This window comes from Populus euphratica, unplaced genomic scaffold, assembly GCF_000495115.2.
Source record: "Populus euphratica unplaced genomic scaffold, PopEup_1.0 scaffold303.1, whole genome shotgun sequence".
Taxonomy (NCBI): domain Eukaryota; kingdom Viridiplantae; phylum Streptophyta; class Magnoliopsida; order Malpighiales; family Salicaceae; genus Populus; species Populus euphratica.
In genome coordinates, this window is record NW_011500096.1 from 306,969 (window position 1) to 320,765 (window position 13,797).

Below are 13,797 nucleotides of genomic sequence, written 5' to 3' on the forward strand. Positions count from 1 at the left end.
AGTCATCAATCAATCCTTTCATTTATGTGATAGGCCTGCATTAAAAATAGACATTTATCACAAATTATGGGTATCTTATATTATTAGATACGTTATTATAAAACATGTTTTAGTTAAGAAGTTATTGATACTTCAAGTGCAAAATAATGATATAAAACCATGACAAAAATGCTTTTTTAAATACTAATCAATAAGTAATATAGTACATGATTATTATTTTTGAGCTGAATGTAAATAAGCTTCTCAAATCCTTTGTGTAAAAGCTCTCTTCATCATTTACTTTCTTCGTCAGTTTGTTACAAAATCTTTACCTCGCTTTTAAAACCGGGTGTAACCTCTATCTTCCTCACTCCTTTATTTCAATGATGAAAGTTCGATTATTGATGAAATTCTTTTCTTTGTTCATATAATGGAAAATCCCCATAAATCTTTAGCTTTGAGTGACAAATTTATCGTATGTTCCTCACATTTCATCAATTAAGACTAATGTAACTGAATTGTAAGCAATTGTTCGTGATTTTATAAAGTACACAAAGGACCGTATAGATTATATAAAGTACTACAAGAAAAAACAACAATAAGAGCGAAAAACTGTGTCCCGAATCACGATTTGTTAATACAATCCACATTGTTACCATTTAACGTTCCTCGAAGTTGGAGCATCATTTTCTGTTTCCTTTTCCTTTCCTTTTTTAATTCCTGCTATCTAGAATGTGTTCAAAGGTCCAAGTCATATATTGATTATATTCCCCTAATAGCAGCGGAAATTAAGGAAGCAAGTGTTCGGCTCTCAGTCACTGCCTACACACACATGCTATAGTGACTTCCTAGATTTTTTTACCCGTACCATGCAGTAGAGTGGTTTGATTTTTTTAAATATAAAAAAATAGTTAAATGTTCATGAGAATTCTGGTTAATTTAATTAATTAACAATCCAAAATAACTCTAGAATAAGAAAAAAAATTTAAGGTATAATAGCCTATTAAAAAATAAAATAAAATAGAATTAATTTTCAAAACCAACTCTAGCCATAAGACTAAAATTACCATATAGAATACAAAAAAAAATCTTAAATAAATTTTTTAACTATCAATAAATTAAAAAAAAAACAAATAGTAATTAAGACAATGAGGACCAAACTTGGTATAAAAACTAATGAAAAAAAATAATGAGGGACTTAATAAAAAAAGATAAGAAGAAACAATTAAAATAATGGGAACCAAGATTAGATTAAAAACAAATGAAATAAAATGTCAAGGGATAAAATAAAAAAAAATTAGAAAAAGAATAAAAAAGAGAAATTAAAAAAATAAGGACTATATATAGAAAAAAGAAGAAGAAGAAATGAAATAAAATGTTGAGAGACAAAGTTGAAAGAAAAACAAACCAAAAAATGGATAAAAAACAACAATCAAGAAAATTAGTACTATATTTGATATATAAACAAAACAAAATCAAATGGAAAGAGATGAAACCAAAAAAAGAATCCAAAACAAAGAAAGACCAATAAAAAAAGAGAGGATTATAATTGAATTTTTTTCAATTATTTTTTTATCAAAATAATTCCATTTTTACTTTTAGTTGAATAAAAAATCAAACAATTAATTAGGGGAAAATAATGTCAACACCTATTGATTTTTTATACCATTATTTTTCTTTATCAAAATAATGTCATTTATATTTCCTGCATAATAAAAAAAATCCAATCAACATTGGTAATTTTGATCATTCGACCTAATCTGCCACTCAAGAAATGACATCCTGGCAGTCGTGCATGACTAAACTCTTAAATTTTTTTTGTCGTCTTTATTAAAAAAATTTTTAAAACAAATTAGACGATACATAGTCTGATTTGCCCAGATTCCAACCATTGTGGTGGTCGAAAAATCATGGTTTAAGTTGTTTTGACCTAAAAACCTATTTTTAAACCTATTTTTTTTACCCAAAATACCTTAGAAACTATGATAAACATGTCTATAGCCTTAAAAAAAAACCCAAAACAATTGTCCTAAAAACCAAAATTAACCCGAAATCAAAAATCAACTCAAGCTCATATATGTTTTTTCAATGAACTTTAAAGGTAAAAAAAAAAATCTAATATGAACTCCCCTCATTAAATAGAATCATGTGACACAAAATTGTCTGTTTTGGTGGCTTACATCGGTATCAATGATATGTTTCTCTTTATTATTAGAATTTGGTGATCTCTCTCTATTATCTCTCGACTAGGGACTAAAAAATAACAAAAATAAATTTTTGTATCAAAATTGAATTTGAAAAATATTGAAGTATTAAAATTGTATAATCTATGTTATTTTTTTAAATTTGAGGCTGAAAGTGTATCTTTTGCAAAACTTATGGCATATCACTCTTGTTTAACACATTTTTTTTTATTTCGGTCACTTTTCTTTCAATTCCACTCTTTCATAAAAAAAATCAAAATTAATTGGTTTTCAATTATGATTAAATCAACAAAAAACAAGTTTGAGGACCAAATTGAAAAAACAAAAAAATTTATACATTCCATCCGCGGTAATGTGTGAGAGGATAAACAATGCACTTCTACATGGTGAAACATCCACACCTTTTAGATTTATACTTAATAATTAGTCAAAGTAACAAAGATCTTTTTTCTTTTCCCTGTATATTTTGAAGTTACAACTATGCTATGAGATATTTAAAAGTGTGTTTGAGATTATAATGAAGGTTGTTTTATAATATGCTTTTCACATCAAAATGATACAAAATATTAAAAAAAATATTAATTTAAAGCTAAAATAAAAATTCAAAAGCATGGTTGAACTTCAATGCGAAATAGTTTAGCCATTTAGCCCTACATCATTTTGATCTAATTACCATCATTGATGTATATTATATATGCTTTAATTTCTTGTTCTTAAACATTATTAGATTCTCTATACATTAGTGTTTTTGTTATCTACAATAACTAAGGTACTAATTCATGTATAATTCAGTTAATTAGACTTGATAGATTAAGAACTATCATTACCTGTCATTGGCTAATTAATGAACTTGTAAAAAAGAAATATTGAATTGCATGCCTTGCATAAGAGATATGGAAAAGAAAGCCAAAATATGAGTTTATTTGCATTAGACAAAAGCTACTTGAAGGTTCTTAATCACCAAGATCTTGCATAAGGACCACTATATTGTTACAATTTAGTACATCAAAAATTTAAACATGATGATTATGATTATCATCCTACTTGTTCAGGCCAAGCTTTAACGACCTCACCCTTACTTTCACCAAGTCCAAATGGGTTGCCTTCCATGTTTTCTTGCCTCAACCTAGTACCCCTACTAGATATATATCTCAATTAATTTTTTTAGTTCCAAGATAAAATAGCGCCTCACACTACCCACTAGTACATACTAAATTTTCTATTCAGAGTAGAGTCACCCTTTTATTACTAATGGTTAATTTCTTTTTACATGTCACCATAAAAGGTATGGTTAATCATCAACCCCTTCATTCATGGCACAAATACTATAACCAATGACGAGCATTAACTCTTTTACCAATGGTACAACAACTAATAACTCACCACTAGGTATCTATAACTCTACTCTTCATGGCACTTGAAGCATCACTTTCCATAAAATAAGATGACATGACTAAGATTCATAAATACTTTGGGTTACCAAGTAAACATTTAAGCTAGGCAAGTTGATTAAATAATCTCAAAGATAGCACACAACTTTCTTATGTTATTTCTATTTTTTTTTTATTTTCTATACATTATTTCCCTCATACAAGTTATTAACTTAAACATTAAAGGATTTCTTATTCTGATTATGGATTTGTTTTTTGCAGGAATAACCAAGCTCAAAGATAGTCCACATTCAAGTTCACACGCTTTAACCCAATAACTAGTCATAAAAAGCCCAATCCAATCCTCATAACTTCATCATTATACAATGACCAATTATACAAGACCATAATCCAAGTAATAACTGTAATTGGTTTGTCATTAAACTTTGTTTCATAGTCTTCACCAAACACAATAAAAAAAAAGGGAAATTTTTTTTGTGAAGGACTTGATCATTTACTCGTGACATGTTACATGTTAGACTATTGGTAATGATGTGAACCTTGTGGTCATATAGTCACGCAATCACCAATAAAGATTGAAATATGATTCTGGAAAGTCAAAAGAGTTCTAATAGGAGTGTAACATATATAAACATGTCCCAAGACACCAACACTATTGAAATTGAATCGAATGACACCATGAAGCCAGTTAATCTTCGATAAGTTAGTTTTAGTTATTTCAAGAACTAAAGGATACAAGAATCACTTTTACATGTTAAGTTGAGAAAACTTTAGAATTATTTTTTATCAATTTTTTTTTGAAACTTAGGCTTATAAGAGTTTAAGTACTTCTAAAAAATTAACCCTCATGGATCTACCTTTTTGGGTTGAATTGATCCATTGACGAAACTAACCCAAAACCCGTACTAGCAAGCCCAAACCTTGATCCAAACAAGCCTTAGATCTTATCTAAAAATAAAATATTAATTATGCTAAAAAAACCTTGGGCTATAGTTGAAACAATAAAAATAAAACTCATATATTAATTCCCTGTGTTGTTATAAGAAGAGAAGAAAAAAAAAACAATACAAGTCTGATATAAGATTTATTTATTGCTTATAATGCTACCCAATAATCTTAAAAACCAGTCTATCATTAGATACCATCAGCTTTTCTTTCTTCGTGTAGTTATAATGAATAATAAATCCTTGTAATAAAAGAATTTTGAAACATTAATGAGTTCTTGTCATACTTAAAAATTATATTGTAGCCCATTAAATATCCTTATAGAACTAAAAAATTCTAAAAACAAGCTACCACATTCTTATAGAAAAAAGAATAATTTTCAAATATAAAGTCCACAAGTTAAAAATGAAGTAAATAACAAAACTTGTATAACTTGTTTTGATATATATCACAAGGCCTTTGTGAACTTTGGTTCATTTGAAAGTTGACCTCAATATAGAATAATATTCTAGAAAACTTTTAGTAAATTTGAGGCTAATCTAACAATCGGATTGATAATTATAATTATTGTCATAAAACTAGACAATAAGTACAATTATGCTAGAATCTTAATTTCCTTGTTCAGCCATTTCTTGGGTCATATTAGCTTACGCGTTTTCAAGAAGAAAAAAAATTAAATAGTGTAGAGATTAACCTAAAATAACTTGATTAATTTGACAAGTCCAAAGATAACATGAAAAACAAAAAAGTAGTTTGACTAATTTTTTTTAATGACATCTTTTTTATAAAAAAAATATTGAGATGATAATATATTGGATCGACGCAGGTCAACCTAGGTTAACATGTAAAATCGATGACCTAGGTTATGAGACTCTATTAACATTATATAAAACAAAACAAAAAATATTTTGAAGCTTATTTTTTAATCAACTCAATGTTTAAGGATGAAATTGAAAAATAAAATCAATTATGAAAATGATAAAAAAAAGGCATGTGTTAAACCTTGGTAACCTATCAAACATAGATAATAAGACTAGGATAACCCAATAGAAGGAACATTCGAAGAAATTATAAAGCTCAATTCCTAATTAATTCAATGTTAAACAATTACATTGAAAAAAAATCAATTAAAAGGGATAAAAAAACACAAGTCAACTTGGGTTAGTCCACTTAACCTGTGACTCGAGCTATGAGACTAGGATAACTTATAGAAAGCAAAATAAATTATGAAGCTTAATTTTAAATTAACTTAATATTTAATGATGAAATTGAAAAAAACCAATTATGAAAAATGATAAAATAATATATTCAACCAGGTTAACCCACAAAAGCCATGATCCAAGTCATGAAATTGAAATAAGCTCATAGAAAATAAATCAAAATAAATTATGAAGCTAAATCCCTAATAAATTCAATGTTAAAAAATAAAATTAAAAAAACAAATTAATGTTCCAAAGAACAATACTTAGTAAGCACGGACCAATGGTTACACCTCGTCAATTAGTGGTTGCTAACTAGTTATGGACCTACATTATGCTATATGATCAAATTGTTTTGAGTAAAAAGTGATGTTCAAGTACTTAAATGCATTTTAAAGTAGGAATATAATTTTGCAACTTGGATCATAGAGCCGATTGGGCCAGATAGGTTGGTTTTATTTTAATTAAATGACAGAAAAAAATAGGCAAAGACAATAGATGGACCAAATTAAAAAAAATGATCATGATAACATGAGAAAAAAATATTTTAAAATTTTTGTTTAGGTGCCATAAACATGTTTTAAAACGTGAAAAAAATATATATGTCTCTGGTCATAAACCCAATTAGGTCAAATAAGTTTGTTTTAGTTTGATTAGATGATATAAAAAATAAGCAATAACAACAGATGAACTAAATTGAAAAAAAAAAGAATAGGATAACCAGGGTAAAAGATGTTTTTTCAAAAGATGATAAACGATGTGACTGAATTCCCCGTCCATTAAATACAAAAGGATGAAATTAAGAAAAGAAAGTACCAAAGAAATCAGCCCGATTCAATTCAAGTTCTCATAACAAATCTATAACTCGGGTAATGAAGGCTAATCCAACTTGAGTTAGCCTATCAAACCCATTGCCCTAACTTTGAAATGAAATAACTTTATAAAAAAACAAAACCAAGAAAAACACCATGTTAACTTTTCAAATTTGTAACCCTAAATCATTAGATTGAAAATACCCTATTTGAAAATCCACAAAGCCCCCCAACTAATCAAATGTTGAAGGTTGAAATTGAAAAAATAATCTCAATTATGTAAAAGGATCCAAAACAAAAATAAAAATTAAAAGAATGAGGATCAGAATTAAAATAAAAAATATTTTTTATTTTTTATGAAAGGATGAAATTGAAAAGAAAAAATAATTTAACCAAAAGACATAAAAAAAATCAAAGAATGAGGATCAAAATTTAAATAAAAATAAAAATAATGTTTTACTTGAAAAGTGAAATTGAAAAGAAAAATTAATTAAAAAAGTATAAAAAAATAAAAAGAATAAGGATGAAATTTGACATTTTAATAAATTAGAGGATAATTCTATAATTTCACATAGTCCGTATGATTTTCGAGGGAAGGAAAAAAAAATGGGAGGAGAAGAAAAAAAGCTACTGTCATTGCACCATCACCCAATGTTGCCATGCAATGTCCCAAAAACGAGAGGATAACACAACATTTCCAGTAATACAGTGAAAGATGGTGTTTAGTTACTAGAAGACTTTGCACGTGGTGCTCGAAAGGTGTTGGCACATCCAACACATTTGTGCATGCAATGAACACGCCAACTATCTTTTTTTAATAGTATTTTATATTTATTAAAATAAAAAATTACCTTTAAGTTAACTTAATAATAACAAAAGGAACCAATTTCAAAATACTAAAAAGCCTTGGATGATAGGATACAAAATTTTATTTTCAAAGATATTTTGATTGTTTCACTGTGTTTTTAAAATGCAAAAATATGTATTTGTCCATGATCAATTTAGTATTGACTAATTGGCATCGTGAAAAGATCTCAATGCTCCCAATAGTAAATTCAATCATTTTTTGTGAAAAGAGCAACATCGTTAGTACATTGTTCTAGTGAACAATACCTATAAGTCTACATGAACAATGTTTTTCCAAGTAATATATTGTCCCATAAAGATACTAGCAACACATTCTTATACAATTAATATGGGATGAGGTCATCACACACAAGTTAATAGAAAAGCAAATTAAATATTATAAGAGTAGTATTGCTAAGGTTATCACTAAATAGGTTTCCTGAGCTATATCACGGGCCGAGTCAAATTTTTTCTAATATAAAAAGAGAATGCCTGGATGATGATAACATTTTTAAAAGAGAAAGAAAATCTTAGGTCCCAAGTCATTGATTTGAATGGATTCAATAATATAGGTTAATTTAATAATATTAAAAAAAACCGACGACAATAAAAAGCCAAAAAAAGAAATGTCAATGACTAATTGAAAAAATTAACACTTGTCAATATTATGAAAACATATCTTTTAAATATTTTTAAAATGTCTCAATGATTTTATTTAATAACAAAGCAAAAATTGAATGAGAATGAGATAATATCAAAGAGAAAAATGAAGAAATCCAAAACTCAATTACCAGTAAATCAAATGTTAAAAGAAACACTAAAAAAACAAACAAAAAAAACTTAAGCCAACATGTCAAATTTATATCCTAGACGCGAGGCTAAGGTGACCTCACATAGAAGAAATTGAATAAAATAATGAAGATAAACTCTCAAGCAAATTAAACTATGAAAGGTGAAACTAAAAAATCAATATAAAGAAAAACATCAAGAAAAAAGCTTAAGTTAACTAAAGTTAATTTGATAAACATGTAATTTAGGAAAAGCTTAAGTTAACCAAAGTTAACTTGATAGACATATAATCCAATATATGAGATTGGGGTAACTCTATTAAAAAAAAAAAAGCAAAACAATCATGAAGGACAAGAACCAATTGTCTACTGTAGAAGGATGAATTTGAAAATAAAAAAATTATTTTTTAAAAAATAACCTAAAAAAATAAAAGTTAAATTGAGTTAATTTTTGAAACCTGTGACCTGGATAATGAGACTGAGATTACCCAAAAAATAAAAACATGAAAAAATCATGAAGCAAAATTCCTAATCTTAATAAAAAATAAAAAAGGGGACCAAATACAGTATTAAAACAAAATAATGAGGGACTAAATTGAGAAATAATATAAATCAAGAAAAGGATAAAAAAAAATAGCAATCAAAAGAATGAGAAAAAAATTGGATAAAAAAATTAAATGTTAAGAGATAAAATAAAATAATAATAATAATAATAAAAAGAATAAGAGCAAAATTAGATAGAAAATTAAATGAAATAAAACATTTTATGATGAAATTAAAAATAAAAAAACTTAAAAATACAATAAATGTAAAATAAATAACAATAAAAAAATAGTAATAATAAGAGTTAAATAAATATAAAATAATAAGAAATATTTAATTTTTAAAAGGATCACATGAAATATAAAGGAAGGAGAGAGGATAGCACGAAGCCCTACCACAGCTCCATTATGAGCAGTAGTACAAATAAAAAAACAAACCTAAAAATATTTTCACTCGAGGGCTGCTACATCACCTACCTATTACTCAAGCACCCTTTACCAATATAAACATAGATTTTGTTGAAGACATGCTTAAATCAGATTAGAGAAAGGAAGTTGCCTTAGTGGTGTGCATCAGTTCAGTAAGTATGCCCATTTTATAGCTATTAACCATCCTTACACTCATCTGTAGTTGCTAAAGCTTTAATGGACACCATTTACAAATCGCATGGGTTACCTGCTGCTGTAGTTAGTGTTAGCGATGCTGTGTGTGTTTTTAAGCCAGTTTAAGCACCTATTTTCCTTTCAAGAAGTGGATTTATGCTATTCATCTGCTTATCACCCACAGTTGATTGAAGAATAATCTAACATCAGCTCAATATAGAATGACTCAGTTAGTTAATAAGGACATTCAACAATGGTGACTTGGTTTTCTTCAAGCCGCAGCCATTGATAGAAAACAGTAGCTCATAGAGGTTAATAAAAACTGGCATCTAAGTACTATGCTCCTTACCAAGTGGCGGAGAGGATTGGTACGATAGCTTATAAGTTGGACTTACCTCCTCCTGCAACTTTTCGTCTTGTGTTTCATGTGTCGCCGTTGAAGAAACAGTAAGGAAACAAGAAGATGCATGCATCCACAAGCTGCTTTGGGCAGAAGGATAGTGAAAAAGAACAATTAAGCTGCTACGTAGGTGTTAATACCATGGGAAGGGGCGTTGTCACAATTTTAAAATTTGGACGAGAAGATCGAGCAACAGAGAGTAAGAAGGAAGTAATTTGTGGAAATAAAATGACCGTTGGAAACATATATGAGAATTCAAATGCAATCAAAACGCATGTTCGGTTTGTAAATGATGCGCAATGTTTTTTTTTTAGATTAACGTGGGTGTCCGGGCCAGCTTGCGTGCACCACGACTAATCCCACGGGCCCTGAAGTTAACGACCATGTAAGCCTCCAGTGGCCATCATATGAGCAACCAAGGACTCGAACCTGAGACCACAGAGGGAGCAAACCCCTTGATCCCAAGTTCTTACCACTTGGCCACCACCTAGATGTTTTTGCGCAATGTTTTAATTAGCCATCAAGTGGTGCCACATGTGGCTATTGTTGAAGCAGTAAAGAAAGAAACGTTAGTTTTTCTAGAAGTGATTCCCAAGCTTATGCTCATACACGTACAAAAAACCTGTAATAGAAAGAACATGGAACCTGTGGCATTCTCTCCTCCCCTCCCCTGGAGATTCATTGTTCTTCTTCTTCTAGTAAACACGCACCATCCCTTCATGTGTTAATACGTTACTTTTTCCCACATTCCTTCATCAAGCTTCATTAAACACTATCATCATCTTTAGAGTTCATCCAAGTTGGTACCCTCAATTTGAAACTTGCATCAGTCTTACTTCATTTGGTGGACTGTAGGATCCAGTAATTTTATAGGGGTAATTTCTATCAATTTTGTTAATTTTCACATTATATATTATTTAATAATAAAAAGACAAACGTGATAGATTATATGATTTTGATATAAAAATCATGTAACATAGCTACCAAATTGAAAAATTGTTAACATACATGTGAAATTGATTTTTTTTTAAGAAATACATGATGCAAAGATATCAGGCCTTGCTTTTTGATAATAAGAAAAGAATCGATTCAATTTCTTATAAGGAGCCTAGTGCACAAAATACAAAGAGGAGGTCTAAAATGGTTTACTTTAAGTCCAATTTACATAGGATTTAAACCTAACAAAAGACATCAACCTCCAAAAATAGACACTTAAGTTTGATTATCTTGTTGCTGATCCCATTCTATATGCATTCAATTAATGTTATTAAAATTACAAGTTGACTTTGTAAAATTCAATCTCTTTATACGAAGATAATCCATGTAAATCATTGGAAAAAAACATTGATGAACTTGTTGGCTATAAGGACTTCATTTTATTATGGAACTTCCTTCTTTATATCTACTATATATGCTAGGTAGCACTGAACTTCTTTTAATGTCATTCATCTCAAGATGACTGATAGCATAATTAATGAAGATGTAATATTGTCTGCATAATTAATGAAGATGTAATATTGTCTTGCTAACCTATGAAGATGTAATATTGTCTTGCTAATCGGGAGAAGACACCAATCTTTTCATCGTGTGACTAACCTGAATTCTTTATCTAAATCAAACATTATTTTCATACCCCAACAATTCATTGAATCTTTTTGCTTTGCCAACCAATTTATTTCCAAAATTATATCAAAAGCAACCATAGCTGAGATATTTAAGATCTTCTATAAAGATTTTATCTTTAATATCTATTCCACAATCCGGATACACATACTCCATCAATATTGATTCATCTAAGGCAATAGAGATTGAAATAGAGAATTCTAACAGAGTTGGTTGCCTACATAACCTCATGGAAAAATATGGGGATATAAATGAATAGGTTATAGTCGTATCAAACAATACTTTGACTTTAAACGAGTAAACAAGAAGAATACTTGATACAACTATGTTGGATACCTAAGCATCCTGCTAAGTCAAGGTAAAAACTCTAGCATATCTCTATCTCTGTTGTATCTGGCCTTTATCACCTACATCCTGCCTTTTCTAACAACGACTATCAAAACCTCTACCACCATAAGTCACATATTGGCTTGTCGATGGTGCCTGAATAGGAGACTAAATTGGAACATATGCTCCCAAAGCTTATAGTTGTCTTTTAAGACACTCCCAAATCTTATGACCTATCTAACCACTACAAAAACGAGACCCAGTCCTCCTATAACACTATGTACTAGTATGGCCTCCTCCACAATGTTAACATGAATTTTCCTCTGATGCAACAAATGAGTTATAAGGTGTAGACAAACTAAACACTAATTATAGCTTTAAGCACCACTATTGTCATTTTGATTGTCTAAGCTACTAGCAAAAGATCTTTATCTAAACATTCTTAAAACCATCAAACCTTGATGACCACTCCATTCTCTAAACATACTTGTACTCGATCCCTACTATCTAAAAACTGACCTTTTTTCTAGGCATTTTAGACTATCCTATAACCATATCCTCTAATTCATGTGCTTCAATCAACCTAGTGCAATCAACTGCTAAGAAGTGGGATGGAAATACCTAAGACACCATCACCATATACATCAAATATTTAAGTCCTCTAATAGACCTCTTCACTCTCTACTTCTCAATGGGTATAAAATGTGTATCATACCTTCTCAACCAAGTAAACTTCAAACCATATTCATCCACTATTATGATCCCTTAAGATAACCTCTCAAACTCATGAACTTAAGCATCCCTAACACTTTGAAGAAGAAATCTGTCTAAGAATATAATGCTAAACTCGTTCCTAGCCTTGCTATCTTCTTAGACTCAAACTAAGAGATGACTACTTCTCCCTCTAACTTGAATGATGCCAAACTCATGGTTTGATGGTTTGTACACCCCAAAGCTTCACACCGCCACCATATATCATTTAGCAACCTTTAAGAATCCTTTATGCTATCCATCCTAGTAAAGGTAGGAAATGTTAACTTCATAAATTCATTCAACGACACATTGACTCCTTGAATAGTTTGGGATGATAATGGTACTTCTTTATCCATTATTTGATCTCTTTCCATACTACACTCTATCTAGGTCTGCAAAGCCTGGCTAAGTTGTTTAATTTTATAAAGGATTTAGGGTTAACTACTTGATTAGTATTTAAAAGTGCATTTTTATCAAGGTTTTATATCATTATTTTGCACTTGAAGTATCAATAACTCCTTAACTAAAGCATGTTTTATAATAACAATTCTGATACCATAAAATAACTTTAATCTATCATAAATTTTTATCTTAAATGCAGGCCTATCACATAAATAAAAAGATTGATTGATGAGTTTAGGTACTTAAATTGAAGGATAAAGAGAGGGCCAAACTTAAAAAAGAGATGTTGGTTCAACCCAAAATGAAACATTGTTCGGTCATTGGGTCATATCTAGAGCTATAGATCTTGGATTTAGGTTTGTTCTATATGGATGAAAAACTAAGACATAGACCTAAAACATTCATGGGAAGGCAATACTCAATTATGCTGTTTGGAAGTCCAAATCATAGCAACAACAGATAAGTTTGAATCTATCCTACAACCCAGACACTGTTCAATATTCAGCCCATGTCTCAAGTTTTATAAGTCTAAATGACCTCTATGATCCTATAACCCAGACACTGTTCAGTATTCAGCCAATGTCTCAAGTTTTATAAGTCCACATGACCTCTATGTTTTTTTTTTTTGAAAAGTTGAGATAATTTCCTAGAACTTTTATGATTTAAGTCTGTTCAAATTTTGATATTAGCAATAATGTTTTGTTCAGACAAGAAGATAAGGATTGTCACCAAGTTAAGATATGGCCACCCACTCAATAATTAGTCAATAAATCAATAGTTTCTAATTTTAGCTGATAAAAGAAGGCATTTGCCATGTATTTAGACATTTTGGTTTTCAGATCAAAATCATGTTCTTGCTCTCACTTTATTGTAATGCTTAAATTTTGCTTATATTAATCTCTTGTTTATGCTTATCACTTCCTTTCCTTTACTTAGTTAACTTTTATGTTCTTTATATTTTTATCTTGTTTATTTATGTTTCT